Source organism: Pelophylax lessonae (assembly GCF_965119305.1).
Source record: "Pelophylax lessonae genome assembly, chromosome: 9".
Classification (NCBI taxonomy): domain Eukaryota; kingdom Metazoa; phylum Chordata; class Amphibia; order Anura; family Ranidae; genus Pelophylax; species Pelophylax lessonae.
The window spans coordinates 2,175,893-2,193,405 of NC_138776.1; the positions used below are offsets into that span (position 1 = coordinate 2,175,893).

The following is a 17,513-nucleotide window of genomic DNA, read 5'->3' on the forward strand; positions in this document are numbered from 1 at the left end:
AGGGTATGAATACTTAGGACCATGTGATATTTCAGTTTTTCTTTTTAATAAATCTGCAACAATGTCAACAATTCTGTGTTTTTCTGTCAGTATGGGGTGCTATGTGTACATTCATGAGGAAGAAGAATGAACTTAAATGATTTTAGCAAATGGCTGCAATATAACAAAGAGTGAAAAATTTAAGGGGGTCTGAATACTTTCCGTACCCACTGTATATACACACAAGTGGTGAATACATAAATAAATATAATAGTGTAAATATCAAGGTAAAGTGGCAGTGACACAAAGAGCTGGAAATATTGCACTATAAATAAAATACGAATGGTGATTGGAAAAATAGATATAAACATATGAATATATAAAACGTGACCACCAATGGTGCAATAAAGTGCGCGCAAATTAATTAACGAATATTGTCTGGTAGGGATAAAGTCCAAATAGAAATTAAGGGTCCAGTACTATATGGATAAAGGAAGGAAAATAGTCCAAAACTTGATGCCCACGCAGATAATAACTTTTACAAAGACCCCGTGGTGGGTGACTGGCGAGGTGTAGGGTGACCCCTAGGGAAGAAAAACCTTCTAGTCCAGATATACCCACCCCACACAGGGGTATAGAGCGGGTATTAGGATGTAATTGGCGCTCCTTTTCGATGTCTCCTGGTTCCCTTCTATAGTGGGAGGGGGGGTTATGGTGTTGCGGGGCGTCCCTGGGGGTCCGGGGTATTCCAACCAGAAAGGCAGGCTCCTATGGTCCTCTCCTATCAGGGAATTGGAGTGTCCGATGGTCCGTGGGTGGGTCCCAACTCCTCAGGGGTATTTTGGGGTAGGAGGGTCGTGAAGGGCAAAAAGAACTCAATAGTGTGATACCGTTTCAACTATTTTATTAAAGTAAATGCGGTAAATAGGTACTCACAATATAGCAGTAGATACAAGCGGTGTACAAGCGGTATAACGAGCGTCCTGGAACGCAATGCGTTCCACCAGGACACCGGAACCGGAAGTGATGTGACGGTGCTGTACGCGTTTCGTCATCAGAAGTCTTCTGCAGCTTTATTTTAGTGGTATTTGATCACATCTGGGGGTATATAAATGAAAAAAACCTAACACTTTTGAAAAAAATATATTTTTTTTACTTTCTGCTATTAACACATCCATTAAAAAATTTTAAAAAATTTAATTTCGTCATAAATTTAGGACAAAATATATTCTGCTACATGTCGTTGGTAAAAAAAAAAAAAAAAAGGCAATAAGTGTATATTGTTTGGTTGGTTTGTCATAAAGTTATAACCATGGTTGCTGTTAGAAATCATAGGGCCCCGAACAGCCTTCCTGACAGGGCCCCCTCCCTGAGGGAAGTGACTGAGGACATAGATTTCTAATGGCACTTTTCCACTGCAAGTACCGGCTCGGCTCCGCTTGGCCCTGCTTGGCCCTGCTTGGCTCTGTTGGTTTTCCACTGCATGGTACCGCATGGTACGGTGTTGGAATGGTTGATTACGGTTTGGTACGGTTTGCTTTTCCACTAATAGTAAGTGGGTGGGATTACAACGATTCTCTGACCAATCAGTGGCTAGTAGTGACAAACAGTCAAGGCTGCATGCAAAGGATTGTGGGATATGGTATCGGTACGGCCCTCTTGAAACCACAACTGAGGTGGTACTGTTTAAGCGAGCCGTACCGTTCGGTTCCATGTAGTGGAAAAGCGCCGCCGTACCGAACCGTTCCAACACCGTACCATGCAGTGGAAAAGCACAAAAGTCGAGCCGAACCGTTCGGTTCCATGCAGTGGAAAAGCGCCATAAGTCCCTTTCTCTGCAGCCTCAGCTGCACAGATGAATGCATTGGAATGCTTCAGCAATGAATGGACACAGGAGTGATTGGTACAGATCCTTCACCGTGTCTCTTCAGGAAAGGAAGGGGCCAATAAATTATATATTATTATTATACATCCCGGACAGCTGATGAAAGGGACGCGTGTGCTAGAACCAATCCCCCTGCAGTGAAAGCAAAGGAAGAAAGGGGAGGAGAAGCTGGCTATGCTGCTGGTGAAGGCAGAAGAAGATTGGTGTCTGCAATAAGACAGTACAGTGCCTGGGCCCCCCTTTTGAACGGATGTGGCCTGGGCCCAGTACAGGAGGGCTGGCTCTACTGCCTTATCAGCAGCCCTGGTTATAACGCCTACAAAATGTGGTATAGGTACTGGAGGGGAATAAAGAGGGGAGATAGTTCTCTCAGACTTTTGGAAGACATTAGGCGGGAAGGCCCAAGCTGGTTGGGTGCAAGGTTGGTAATCAGAAGAGAAAAGAACCGCTCCGGTGAGGGGATATTCCCAGACGCATCCAACCCAGGTGCAGGCAAGGATCCGCAGTCCTGACAGCAGCAATGGAGAAGTACAAAAAGCCGCACAACTGGTTGAAGATACGAAAATTTTAAAATCCAAATTTATTGAAATCCAAAAGATAAAACCATCCAAAGTGTGACCACAACAGTCAGAGACATGGGAAAAGCACGGCGGTTGACGCGTTTCACGGAGTCTTCCGCTTAGTTGGTTACGACTTAGCGGAAGACTCCATGAAACGCGTCAACCGCCGTGCTTTTCCCATGTCTCTGACTGTTGTGGTCACACTTTGGATGGTTTTATCTTTTGGATTTCAATAAATTTGGATTTTAACATTTTCGCATCTTCAACCAGTTGTGCGGCTTTTTGTACTTCTCCATGGGTGCAAGGTTGGCAGAGCATAGGACCAACATGGGGTCCACACCTTATGAAATTTGGCAAGGGAGTTGTGAAGGATATTGGTCATCTTTTCATTGACCATGCCTCAAGATGTTCTACAAACAAAACATCTGACTTTCACGCCTTGGCAGCATTAAATAAGTAGGTGGCCAATTTCTGCTGGTAGGAAAATTAGGTCCGGGATCAGACAGTCAAGCAGCTCTAATTTGCCGTCCTTGCGGATAGGTATATGAAAGAGAGTGTACAAGAGTCTGAAAACCCTCGACCAGAATCCCACCGGTAGGGGGCAGGACCACCAAATATGGATTTTGTCTCCTCGTTGGCTGCATCCCCGAAAACATCTGTCACTGTGTGATAGGCTCAATTTGGCAATATGGGCCGGGACCCAGTACCATCAGAAGAGGACATTGGAGGCAGCCTCCAGTGTGGCCGTATTGAAGTAGCACTTTGCTATGCTAGACCAGGATTTGTTCCAATCTGCCAGATCAATTGTAGGTTTTCCTAAGAATTTACGTTCCGAATTCTACCAATCTCTGGCAAGCTTAAAACGATTGCCTCGGTTTTTTTTTTTCTATTAAAACAACAAACATGTTATACTTACCGGCTCTGTAATGGTTTTGCACAGAGCAGCCCGGTTCCTGCTCTTCTCGGGTCCCTGGCTGGAGCTCTTGGCCCCTTCCTCCTGTTGAGTGCCCCCACAGCAAACAGCTTGCTATAGGGGCACCCGAGCCAAGGTGCAGCTCCGTGTATCCATTCAGACAAGGAGCTGCTGTTCAGTCCTGCCCCCTCTCTCTCCTGATTGGCTGAGTTTGATTGGCAGCAGCTGGAGCCAATGGCGCTGCTGCTGTGTCTCAGCCAATCAGGAGAGAGAGTCCCGAACGGCCTAGGAACTCATGGACATCGCTGGATAGAGAGGAGGCTCAGCAGGGCTGCCATCAGGGGGGTACAGCCCATACAGGGGCATCCCAAGGGGCCCAGTCCCTCAGGATGCCCCTGGCTCCCAGTTGGCACCTCCCCTTTTGTTCCTTTCCTCCCCTACACTGACAACTAGTCCCGACTCCCGCTGGTGCCACCCGCTGCACTGGCTCCTGACTCCCATCCTACCGCTGGCCACCGCGGTCAAAATTGGTTGCTAGGACTGCCTGGCGTCCTAGCAGCCACTCCTATGCATTCACAGGCCCCTGCAGAGGAGGAGGATGTAACCTGGTGGTCAGGCCCTGGGGGCCCAGGCCTAAAGCTGTGTAAGAGGCCCCAAAGTTTCTGATGGCTGTCCTGAGGCTCAGGTAAGTATTATGGGAGCTGCTGCACACAGAAGGCTTTTTATCCTAATACATACAGTGAGGGAAAAATGTATTTGACCCCCTGCTGATTTTGTACGTTCGTCCACTGACAAAGAAATGATCAGTCTATAATTTTATTTGTCAGTTTATTTTAACAGTGAGAGACAGAATAACAGCAAAAATCTCCAGAAAAACACATTTTAAAAATGTTTCAAATTGATTTGCATTTTAATGAGTGAAATAAGTATTTGATCCCCGATCAATCAGCAAGATTTCTGACTCCCAGGTGTCTTCTATACAGGTAACAAGCTGAGATTAGGAGGACTCTCTTATAGGGAGTGCTCCTAATCTCAGCTTGTTACCTGTATAGAAGACACCTGTCCACAGAATCAACCAATCAGATTCCAATCTCTCCACCATGGCCAAGACCAAAGAGCTGTCCAAGGATGTCAGGGAGAAGATTGTAGACCTACACAAGGCTGGAATGGTCTATAAGACCATCGCCAATGTCAGGAATGTACTGGTCAGTGGTCACAATACCACAGTAACCCAGTGACACACTGGAGTGCGCAGGCAGGGACTTGCTGGTACCAATCCAGCCATAAATAGTTGTGCGCCAGTATGCATGCGCAGAAGCGCCCACAGATGTGCGCATGCACGCGTGGTAACCATTTACATTGGCGCCTGGCAGCTGCATAAGTCCTTTGCTGTTTGATCTGCAGCTGTTCCTGTATTCTTGCTTCTGAACCTGTTGATTCCTGTAATTGACCCAGCCTGTCCCTGACTTCGCTTGATCGCTACCTGTCCTGACTTTGGCTTGCTCTGGACTTTGCTCTGCCTCCTGATATCTGCCTGATCCTGTGTTGCCGACCTCTGCCTGTATCCTGGTTATCCCTTGCCTGCTGTCTGTACCCGCACCTGCCCGTTTGTTACCGATCTGGCTTGTCCAACCACACATCCAGTTTCTACTGCTGCTGTCGCTACCACCACCCTGGTATCCGCTGCCTGCTGTCCTCAGTGCCAGCTTACCATCCAGCTCTGGTGACGGATCTGCCATTCACCTCTTCACCCAGTGGAGAGATCACACGGGGCACCTGTACCTCACCGCACTCCTGAGACCACTGTCACAACATCAGTGGTTCTCGATTCAGGGCTGTACGAGACGCCTCCTTCTGCACGTCAGGCTCAGCCACAGCATCTTGGTGAGAGGGTGACAACAGTTGGTGCGATTATTTGCAAATAGAAGAAACAGAAAATAACTGTCAGACCCCCTCAGTCTGGGGCTCCATGGAAGATCTCACCTCATGGAGGTTCAATGATGATGGAGAACGGTGAGGAATCAGCCCAGAACTACACGGGAGAATCTTCTCAATGATCTCAGCTGGGACCATCGTCACCAAGAAAAGAATTGGTAACACACTACGCCGTGAAGGACAGAAATCCTGAAGGTCCCCCTGCTCAGGAAATCACATGTACAGCCCATCTGAAGTTTGCTAATGAACATCTGAATAATTCAGAGGAGAACTGGGTGAAAGTGTTGTGGTCAGAGGAGACCAAAATAAAGCTCTTTGGCATCAACTCAACTTGCTGTTTTGAGGTGGAGGAATGCTGCCTATGACCCCAAGAACACCACCCCCCACCTTCACACATGGAGGTGGAAACATTATGCTTTGGGGGTGTTTTTCTGCTAAGGGGACAACTTCACTGCATCAAAGGTATGATGGACGCGGCCATGTATTGTCAAATCTTGGGTGAGAACCTCCTTCCAGGGCATTAATAATGGGTCATGGATGGGTATTCCAGCATGACAATGACCCAAAACACACAGCCAAGGCAATGAAGGAGTGGCTCAAGAAGAAGCACATTAAGGTCCTGGAGTGGCTTAGCCAGTCTCCAGACCTTAATCCCATAGAAAATATGTGGAGGGAGCTAAAGGTTCGAGTTACCAAACGTCAGCCTTGAAAACGTATTGACTTGGAGAGGATCTGTAAATAGGAGTGGGGCAAAATCCCTCCTGAGATGTGTGCAAACCTGGTGGCCAACTACAAGAAACGTCTGACCTCTGTGATTGCCAACAAGAGTTTTGTCACCAACTACTAAGTCATGTTTTATGAAGGGGTCAAATACTTATTTCACTCATCAAAAAGGAAATCAATTTATAACATTTTTGAAATGCGTTTTTCTGGATATTTTTGTTGTTATTCTGTCTCATTGGTAAAATAAACCGATTGATTGATTCTGTGGACAGGTGTCTTTTATACAGGTAACAAGCTGAGCTTAGGAGCACTCCCTTTGGGAGAGTGCTCCTAATCTCAGCTTGCTACCTGTATAGAAGAAACCTGGGAGGCAGAAATCTTGCTGATTGATAGGGGATCAAATACTTATTTCACCCAATAAAATGCAAATCAATTTGAAACCTTTTTCAATTTTTAATTTTTCTGGATTATTTTGTTGTTATTCTGTCTCTCACTGGTAAAATAAACCGACCAATAAAATTATCCACTTGCCGACTGCCGCAAGTAGATATACTGTGGCGGTCAGCCCCTCACAGGCAGAGTGACGTAGGGGTACGTCACTAGCCTGTGAGGCTCTGGGGAGTGAGCACGCGCCGCGTGGTCACGGACCCCCCCGCGCGTGTGACCGGCGGACCCGATGTCCGCCGGTCATTCAGCGATCGTCGGGGGAGAGGAAGAAAGTCAGGCGGCTGATGTATACAAGCCATCTGTCATTCTCCCCTGTGTAGAAACTGTGATCATACGGTTCTACTATGTAGGACCATTGATCAGTGTTTCTACAGCTAAACAGACAGCCAATCACAGTTAGAATCACGCCCCTAGGGACACACACAACCCCTCCCTCTCAAATAAAGTTAACCCCTTCACTGCCAGTGTAATTTTACAGTAACAGTGCATATGTATAGCACTGATTACTGTAGTAATGTCACTGGTAACCCTAAAAGTGTCAAAAATGTCAGTCAGGGGTCCGATCTGTCCGCCGCAATGTCTCAGTACCGCAAAAAAAATTGCAGATCGCCGCCATTACGTGTTTAAAAAAAAAACAACAAAAATGACAAAAATCTTTCCCTTTGTTAGTAAACGCGATAACTTTTGCGCAAACCAATCAAAATACACTTTTTGCAATTTTTTTTTACCAAACATATGTAGCATAAAACAAATTGGCCGAAAATGTTAAAAAATTTTGATTTTTACATTTTTTTTTGAGGAATTTCATATAAAAAAAATGTGAAAAATATTGTTATTTTTGCAAAATTGACGCTCTTTTTTTGTTTATAGTGCATGATCAAAAAATCGCACAGGTGATCAAATACCACCAAAAGAAAGCTCTGTTTGTGGGAAAAAAAGGACGTCAAATTCGTTCAGGTACAGCGTCGTACGACCGCACAATTGTCCGTTAAAGTCACGCAGTGCCGAATCGCAAAATACCCCCTGGTCTTTTAGCAGCCAAAACCTCCGGGGCTTAAAGAGGAAGTAAACCCTCCTCTACAACTTGTACCTATAGGCAAGCCTATGATAAGGCTTACCTATAGGTACTGTAAATATCTCCTAAACCTGTACCGTTCAGGAGATATTTACCTTACATGTCGCCAGTGACGTCACTGGCGCATGCGCTCTGAAGGAACGGCCGATCGTGCCGTTCCTTCAGAGCCCCGTGCCGTGACTGTCGGCTCCCGCGCGCGTGCGCGGGAGTGACGTCACCGCGGCTCCGGCCAGTCAGATGGCCGGATGCCGCGATCCCGGAAGACGGGCGACTAGACATGTCGCCCGTCATAGTGGTGAGTGAGCGGCACGGCGGGGGCTCGTTCTGAGGTAAGTATTGCATAATTAGCTAATATGCGATGCATACTAGCTCATTATGTCTTTCTTTTGCAGGGTGTAAAAAAAAAAAAAAAAAAAACTCAAACGAGTTTACAACCTCTTTAAGTGGTTATAGACTGATCATTTGTTGGTGGGCAAACATACAAAATCAGCAGGGGATCAAATACTTTTTCCCCTCACTGTAGAATTCACCTTCTGCCTTTACAACTACTTGAAGACACTTATGAAGCCTATGAGTAAGGTAACCAATAAGCTTCTCTGATAATCAAGAAATAGTTTCCATGGACTGACTTAGCTTAGCTTTCCCATTCTGCTTCTCCCTAAAAAAAAATACTAAAAGCGCTTCTCAGCAGGCAATCGCTACATTGATGCCTAAAAAAAAAAACCGGCACATAAAGATTTTATGATGGAATATATGGCAGCGGTTTATTTCTGTATTTTTTAAAAAGTGCCAGCCCTTGATGAGATGTGCGATGTGGTGAAACGCATGCGGTTATGTTAAGCAGATGACTGTGTGACACTCTCTGCAGCGTTAATTGTAGCACCTCTGAGTGCTTTCCTGCTGTGCCCTTCAATCTCCTTACTGTGCGCGCTCCTCGTCTGCGGGAATTTGTTTCCTCCACAGAACAAATTGCATTACAAATAACTTCAACATGAAAGTGACCTTGAGACGTTTGCATAAGTGTCTAAATGTCTGGTAAAAATAGCTCCATCCTATATCTGCCATACTTTGGAAATGGGACTTTGCTCGAAACTTTTTTTTTTTTTTTAATCTGAGCTTTATTGAAGCTTTTACAAGCGTGGGACGCGGCATGTACAAATAATGAACACTGACAGCGAGTCTGACCAAAGGGAACTACGCTGAAAAGCCGGCCTCAAAATATTTTCAATTAGTGAATAAAAGATATTGATGATATTTTTTTTCTGGAAGCGGGTGACTTTGTCATCATTCAGGTGATGGAAAACTTTGTTCTATGGCAGGGAAGTGCATGCAGGGCTGTAAACCAATAACAGGGACGTATGCCGTCACAGGATCAGGATGCAGAAAGTTTAAAGCGTATCAATACCAATAAGAACAAAAATTAGTTCATGCAGATTACCAGTCTGTAGATATGGTGGGCACATTCGTTTTTTTTTTTTTCTTAAAATGGAAGTAAATTTCCAATGATTCTTTGTACCCATAGGTAAGCCTAAAATAAGCCTGACCTATAGGTACTGTAAATACTCCTAAAAGTGCGCCATTTAGGAGATATTTACTGTATATGCAGCCAATGACGTCATCCGCGCATGCGCTCTGAAGGAACGGCCTCCCGTGCTGATACTTCACAGCCCTCTGCCATGACCGGAGTCCACGGAGTCCTCTGCCTGTGACATCTTTCAGTATGACCGGTTGGGTGGTGGTCAGTGATGGTCTGGGGAGGAATATCCATGGAGGGACGCACAGACCTCTACAGGCTACACAATGGCACCCTGACTGCCATTAGGTATTGGGATGAAATCCTTGGACCCATTGTCAGACCCTACGCTAGTGCAGTGGGTCCTGGGTTCCTCCTGGTGCACAACAATGCCCGGCCTCATGTGGGGAGAGTATGCAGCCAGTTCCTGGAGGATGAAGGAATTGATACCATTGAATGACCCCCACGCTCGCCTGACCTGAATCCAATAGAACAGCTCTGGGACATTATGTTTCGGTCCATCTGACGCCACCAGGTTGCCCCTCAGTCTGTTCAGGAGCTCAGTGATGTCCTGGTTGAGATCTGGGAGGAAATACCCCAGGACACCATCAGTGGTCTCATTAGGAGCTTCTCCCGATGTTGTCAGGCATGCATACAAGCCGAGACGCATGCGCAGACGAGGGATGCGGCGGTCATCTTGTCGGTTAGAAACCCACGCTACCGATTTGCGATGATACATCCATGGAAATGTAAGCTGCTTTTTATCTTCTGAAATAAATGCTTTATGGAAATGCTACACCATGAGGGGATTCTGTTTTTTATATTTCCCGAGTGCCTGAAGGAGGAGTTGGGGGAACCCAGGTTTAAGACCATTGGAAAGAGGCTTCTGGAAATTGTCTGGTCCCTTCCTACCAGTGTCAGCAATACTTTCTGGGCTTGTTTTGACCCGTAGGGGTCTGTACAGTCGGTAAGAGTACCCTGTTATATTGCTCGGTGGTGGTCTTTCCTGTTTCACATTCCTCCATCATTACAGTGGATGTGGACTCTGCCAGCACTTCTGGGACTTACTCTTATATATTAGTTTGCGACACCACTTTACAACATGCATACAAGCACATGGGGGCCATACACACTACTGAGGACCATTCTGAGGTCTTGCAATGACATTTCAGCAAAATGGACTCGCCTGCTGCATCATTTATTAAATTTGATTTTCGAGGTGTCTTTGAATTCAGCCCTCTGTAGGGTGATAATTTTCATTTCCATTAAACGATGTGGCATCCTTTCCTTCCTAACACATTACCCAGTCCATACCAGTATAGATCCCAACACATTACCCAGTCGATACCAGTATAGATCCTAACACATCACCCAGTCCATACCAGTATAGATCCTAACACGTTACCCAGTACATACCAGTATAGATCCTAACACATTACCCAGTCCATACCAGTATAGATCCTAACACATTCCCCAGTCCATACCAGTATAGATCCTAACACATTACCCAGTCCATACCAGTATAGATCCTAACACATTACCCAGTTCATACCAGTATAGATCCTAACACGTTACCCAGTACATACCAGTATAGATCCTAACACATTACCCAGTCGATACCAGTATAGATCCCAACACATTACCCAGTCGATACCAGTATAGATCCCAACACATTACCCAGTCCATACCAATATAGATCCTAACACATTACCCAGTCCATACCAGTATAGATCCTAACACATTACCCAGTCGATACCAGTATAGATCCTAACACATTACCCAGTCCATACCAGTATAGATCCTAACACATTACCCAGTCCATACCAGTATAAATCCTAACACATTAACCAGTCCATACCAGTATAGATCCTAACACATTACCCAGCCCATACCAGTATAGATCCTAACACATTACCTAGTCCATACCAGTATAGATCCTAACACATTACCCAGCCCATACCAGTATAGATCCTAACACATTACCCAGTCCATACCAGTATAGATCCTAACACATTACCTAGTCCATACCAGTATAGATCCTAACACATTACCCAGTCGATACCAGTATAGATCCTAACACATCACCCAGTCCATACCAGTATAGATCCTAACACGTTACCCAGTACATACCAGTATAGATCCTAACACATTACCTAGTCCATACCAGTATAGATCCCAACACATTACCCAGTCCATACCAATATAGATCCTAACACATTACCCAGTCCATACCAGTATAGATCCTAACACATTACCCAGTCCATACCAGTATAGATCCTAACACATTACCCAGTCCATACCAGTATAGATCCTAACACGTTACCCAGTACATACCAGTATAGATCCTAACACATTACCCAGTACATACCAGTATAGATCCCAACACATTACCCAGTCGATGCCAGTATAGATCCCAACACATTACCCAGTCGATACCAGTATAGATCCCAACACATTACCCAGTCCATACCAATATAGATCCTAACACATTACCCAGTCCATACCAGTATAGATCCTAACACATTACCCAGTCCATACCAGTATAGATCCTAACACATTACCCAGTCCATACCAGTATAGATCCTAACACATTACCCAGTCCATACCAGTATAGATCCTAACACATTACCCAGTCCATACCAGTATAGATCCTAATACATTACCCAGTCCATACCAGTATAAATCCTAACACATTACCCAGCCCATACCAGTATAGATTCTAACACATTACCCAGTCCATACCAATATAGATCCTAACACATTCCCCAGTCCATACCAGTATGGATCCTAACACATTACCCAGTCCATACCAGTATGGATCCTAACACATTACCCAGTCCATACCAGTATAGATCCTAACACATTACCTAGTCCATACCAGTATAGATATCCAGCATGATATTTTTCCCCATTGAGATCTGATGTGTTTTCAAAGTGTTCTTTTATTTTTTTTTTTGAGCAGTGTATTTAAAACATTTCTTAGGATTTCTTTTTACTCTTCCGCTATTTGCCTTTTGTGGTCTATTTTAGCTGCCCTGGTTGCGCTCTTACATTTCTTTTTGCATTCTTTGTATTGTTGGAATGCTGACAATTACCCCCGCACCCTTCTTTTTTTTTTTAAGGCCTTTTCTTTTGCTTTTATATGCATTTTTACTTTAGAGTTCAGCCACCCAGGATTAATTTTACCTCTTTTATACATATTTCCAATTGGAATGCACTGGCCAATACCTTTTATTTATTACTCAAGTCTTGTTCTCAAGTTGATCTATCGAATTACTTGGGTACAACTAGAATGTTGGATTTCTAGCATGTGGTTACTGTCAGAGGCTATAGCCACTAGCAATAATCATTGTGTTCTCCCAGCAGGGACGACTCCCCCATGCCCATCCCACTTGGAGAACACAATAGCTCCGCAGGAGGGATTCCCCATCAACACTGACTGTTAATAGGGAAATCAAGCTCCATCTATGGTCGACTTTAGAGGCCAAGTGTCTGGGAAATAAAATACAAAGGGCATAAATCAGACCCTTGACAGTGCCGAGAGCCAGATGCTGGTCCAACCCATGGTTGCAAGAATTAAATTTGCATACTCTATGGCCTGCCGCATGGTGGTTCCTCTATCTATGATTACCCTTGGACAGCAGCATTGTCTACAGAGGGAAACATTAAATGGACTGGTACAGCAGTCTCAAAACTACAGCCCAGGCATGTGGCCCCTTGTTTTCTCTTATTCAAGCCTTTGGGGCACTCCTTCTCCCACTGACTCAAAAAATGGGGCACTATTCTTCACACTGGCACCAATGATGGGGCACTATTCCTCCCACTGACCCCAATGATGGAGCACTATTCCTCCCACTGATACCAATGATGGGGCACTATTCCTCCCACTGACACCAATGATGGGGCACTATTCCTCCCACTGACACCAATGATGGGGCACTATTCCTCCCACTGACACCAATGATGGGGCACTATTCCTCCCACTGACACCAATGATGGGACACTATTCCTACCACTGACACCAATGATGGGGCACTATTCCTCCCACTGACACCAATGATGGGACACTATTCCTACCACTGACACCAATGATGGGGCACTATTCCTACCACTGACACCAATGATGGGGCACTATTCCTCCCACTGACACCAATGATGGGGCACCATTCCTCCCACTGACACCAATGATGGGGCACTATTCCTCCCACTGACACCAATGATGGGGCACTATTCCTCCCACTGACACCAATGATGGGGCACTATTCCTACCACTGACACCAATGATGGAGCACTATTCCTCCCACTGACACCAATGATGGGACACTATTCCTCCCACTGACACCAATGATGGGGCACTATTCCTACCACTGACACCAATGATGGAGCACTATTCCTACCACTGACACCAATGATAGGGCACTATTCCTCCCACTGGCTGTAAAAATTTAAATGATTTTTAGCACACAACAAAAAAATAACAATGAAACAATGGATACACTTTCAAAGTCAAAATTCACCCAAAATACTTTAAAGTTAACCTTTCCATTTCCCAAGTGTGTAAACATAGTGCTACCTTCATACTCAGCTGTCTAAAAACTGAATTTTTGTAAAATCTTACCGTAAAATTCCTTTCTCTGAGTCCTCTGACAGTCGTCGCCCACTCATACAGTCTTCACCAATGGGTATTGACCTCTTATCCACAAGAGCAAGCTAGGCATAAGACGTGTTAAAAACAAAGTAATTTGCATAGACACACCTATGGGGGCTGTCCCACTGGTCCAATACCCCCCTGCTATCAGCATTCCCAACTCAGTTTGGTAGCAAGCAGTGAAAGTCCAAAAAAAAACAAAAGAGGGGCGGGGGCGGTGACTGTCAGAGGACTCAGAGAAAGGAATTTTACGGTAAGATTTTACAAAAATTCAGTTTTCTCTTACGTCCTCTGACAGTCGCCGCCCACTCATTCAGTCTTCACCAATGGAATGTCCCAAAGCAGTGTAGACATGAGGGGTGGGAAGCGCAACCGTCACAAAGGCAACGCGGCACCCAGGTCAGAGAAAGGAACCTTATCTGAACCAGAAAGGTAAACCCTCTGGGTAACAGAAAAGCTCAACTGGAGCAAACAACCCAGGAAAGCAAATAAACAAGGGGGAAACAACCCCAACAGCCAGGGGCCTGCAAAACTAGGGCCCCCTTAAGGCACTGCCGCACATAGAACTTTGCAGCCAAAGGAAGCATCAGCTGATGCCAGAACATCAAGTTTGTAGAACTTGGAAAAGGTGTGCACAGACGACCAAGTCGCTGCCTTGCACACCTGGGCCACCGAAGCCTGATGACGGAAAGCCCAGGACACACTCACCGTTCTGGTAGAATGTGCCTTGACAGGGAAGGGCGGTACCCTTTCCTTAATCGAATAGGCCTGTACAATTGTCTGTCTGATCCATTTTTAAATGGTTGCCGCAGACGCAGCCATACCCTTCCGAGGTCCCTCATGAAGGACAGAAAGAGAATCCGACTTTCTGAAGGATTCAGTGGACGACAGGTAGACCCTGATCGCCCGGACTACATCCAAGGAATGCAAGGCGCACTGCTTAGGATGCTTAGGGTTCGCACACAGCGAAGATAAAACAATATCCTCGTTAAGGTGAAAATCAGAAACCACCTTAGGAAGGAAAGATTGGTTAGGTCGCAAGACCACCTTATCCTTATGAACCACCAGGTAAGGGGAGCAGCAAGACAAGGCTGCCAACTCCGACACTCTGCGAGCAGAAGTGATCGCCACCGAAAGCAGAGGAATATCCCCAAAAACAGCAAAAAGGACCCCCTGGAGTGTTACCACGCTGCTCAACGATCTCTCTTCATGCAGAAAAGGAAGTGATGCCACACCGCTAGAGACCTAACAAGGTTTGGTCTAAGGAAAAATATAAGTATTAAAATAGAAGAAAGACTGAGACCGTAGCCCCAGCACAGGGAGAGCCTATCTTACTCCTTAACTAGGCAGAAGACAAACTGAGTTGGGAATGCTGATAGCAGGGGGGTATTGGACCAATGGGACAGCCCCCATAGGTGTGTCTATGTAAATTACTTTGTTTTTAACAAGTCTTATGCCTAGCTTGCTCCTGTGGATAAGAGGTCAATACCCATTGGTGAAGACTGTATGAGTGGGTGGCGACTGTCAGAGGACGTAAGAGAAAAGCTTTTTTTTCTTACCCACAACATGGAGCCCAAACAGTGCCATTGCCAAAATGCAAAAACTTTTTTTTCCCTGAAGCCAGGCCCTAATCTCTAACCACTCCCCTCACCAATAACATGGGACGGTCACCATTACTGATATACAATTTTCAATCCCTGTTTCCATCTCTAACGCCGTCCTGCCTGCTGATCTATGCATTGATTATGAACCAGTGAGTTGTTTATAACATGAATAGCTTATATTTGGCAGCCATTCCTGTAAACCTTGGCAAAGGAAAGGAGGTCTTCAAAGTGCACAGATTCCGAGGTAGAACGGGAGAGGGAGGAAATGAGTGCCACTACTTGACAAGAGAGCTTACAGTTCATTGACAGCAGAGTTTACAGTCCTTTCATGTCATAAAAGCTGCACAGTGGTCTTCAGGCCTACTTGGCTCTTTGTCAGCTGGCAGAAACCAGCACACTTAGCCTTGTACAGGTTGGAAGCCTTCCCAAGGGCACTGGCTGACTCATCTCAGTTCATCTCATTCCTCCTCCCCAATGACATCAGAAGCTTTGCTCAAAGGTAGTCATGTTCAACCTGGCTATTGCCAGCATGGATCACTCCATGCATTCCATCACTGCCCCAAGTCTACAGCTGTCTACTTCTCTACCTCTATACTCAACATCGTCCAGTAGGAACTTTGTGTGGAACCCGGGAAGGGTTAATGGTAAACCTTGCTTAGCTAGGCTGTGCAGTACTGTCACATCACCTGTGCTGAGGGTGGAGGAGCTATTGAGGCAAATGTCTAAACTACCTCAAGTCCATGTATGTCACCAAGTTGTCACTCTATGGCAGTGGTCGTCAACTTAGGAGCCAATGGGGGCCTCAAATGTGGTCTCTGAGGCTACGAAAGACCCGCACATAATATTCAATATACAGTATGTAATCCATCCTCCCATCAATTTTAACCATCTTCCCTGCCCCTGCTGAAGAAAAGCAGGCCCAAACCATGATGCTTCCACCACCATGTGTGACAGTGGGGATGGTGTGTTCAGGGTGATGAGCTGTGTTGCTTTTACGCCAAACATAACGCATTGTTGCCAAAAAGTTTGATTTTGGTTTCATCTGAGCAGAGCCCCTTCTTCCACATGTTTGGTGTCTCCCAGGTGGCTTGTGGCAAACTTTAAACGACACTTTTTATGGATATCTTTAAGAAATGGCTTTCTTCTTGCCACTCTTCCATAAAGGGCAGATTTGTGCAGTATACGACTGATTGCTGTCCTATGGACAGAGTCTCCCACCTCAGCTGTAGATCTCTGCAGTTCATCCAGAGTGATCATGGGCCTCTTGGCTGCATCTCTGATCAGTCTTCTCCTTGTATGAGCTGAAAGTTTAGATCTTCGTAGATTTGCAGTGGTCTGATACTCCTTCCATTTCAATATTATCGCTTGCACAGTGCTCCTTGGGATGTTTAAAGCTTGGGAAATCTTTTTGTATCCAAATCCGGCTTTAAACTTCTCCACAACAGTATCTCGGACCTGCCTGGTGTGTTCCTTGTTCTTCATGATGCTCTCTCCGCTTTAAACGGACCTCTGAGACTATCACAGTGCAGGTGCATTTATAGGGAGACTTGATTACACACAGGTGGATTCTATTTATCATCATTAGTCATTTAGGTCAACATTGGATCATTCAGAGATCCTCACTGAACTTCTGGAGAGAGTTTGCTGCACTGAAAGTAAAGGGGCTGAATAATTTTGCACGCCCAATTTTTCAGTTTATTTGTTAAAAAAGTTTGAAATATCCTATAAATTTCGTTCCACTTCATGATTGTGTCCCACTTGTTGTTGATTCTTCACAAAAAATTACATTTTTATATCTTTATGTTTGAAGCCTGAAATGTGGCAAAAGGTCGCAAAGTTCAAGGGGGCCGAATACTTTCGCAAGGCACTGTATGTAAGGCTGGTAGAGATCAAGGTTATTACCCTAATCAAGGTTCCACCTACAGACTGCTAAGGTCTGAAGGCCAACCATCATATACCAAAGGACCGCATGCTGCCTTTGGACCACAGATTGGGTACCAGGGCTCTATGCCAACTTGCCCTGATGATAGTGCAGGGGAAGCCTGCAGCTCTATGCTGAGTACTTGGAAACACAACCAGCTAACAGCAGAAGTGGAAGGATGAGAATTCTAGGAGATCTGTCTATCTATCTATCTATCTATCTATCTATCTATCTATCTATCTATCTATCTATCTATCTATCTATCTATCTATCTATCTATCTATCTATCTATCTATCTATCTCTTAGGAT

At 45.2% G+C, this 17,513-nt stretch overlaps 1 protein-coding gene across 4 annotated transcripts in view; it reads left to right on the forward strand.

Annotated features, from left to right (window-relative positions):
* PIANP (PILR alpha associated neural protein) overlaps positions 1-17,513 on the forward strand; it is a 111,350-nt gene that overhangs the window by 55,885 nt on the left and 37,952 nt on the right. The window lies entirely within an intron of this gene.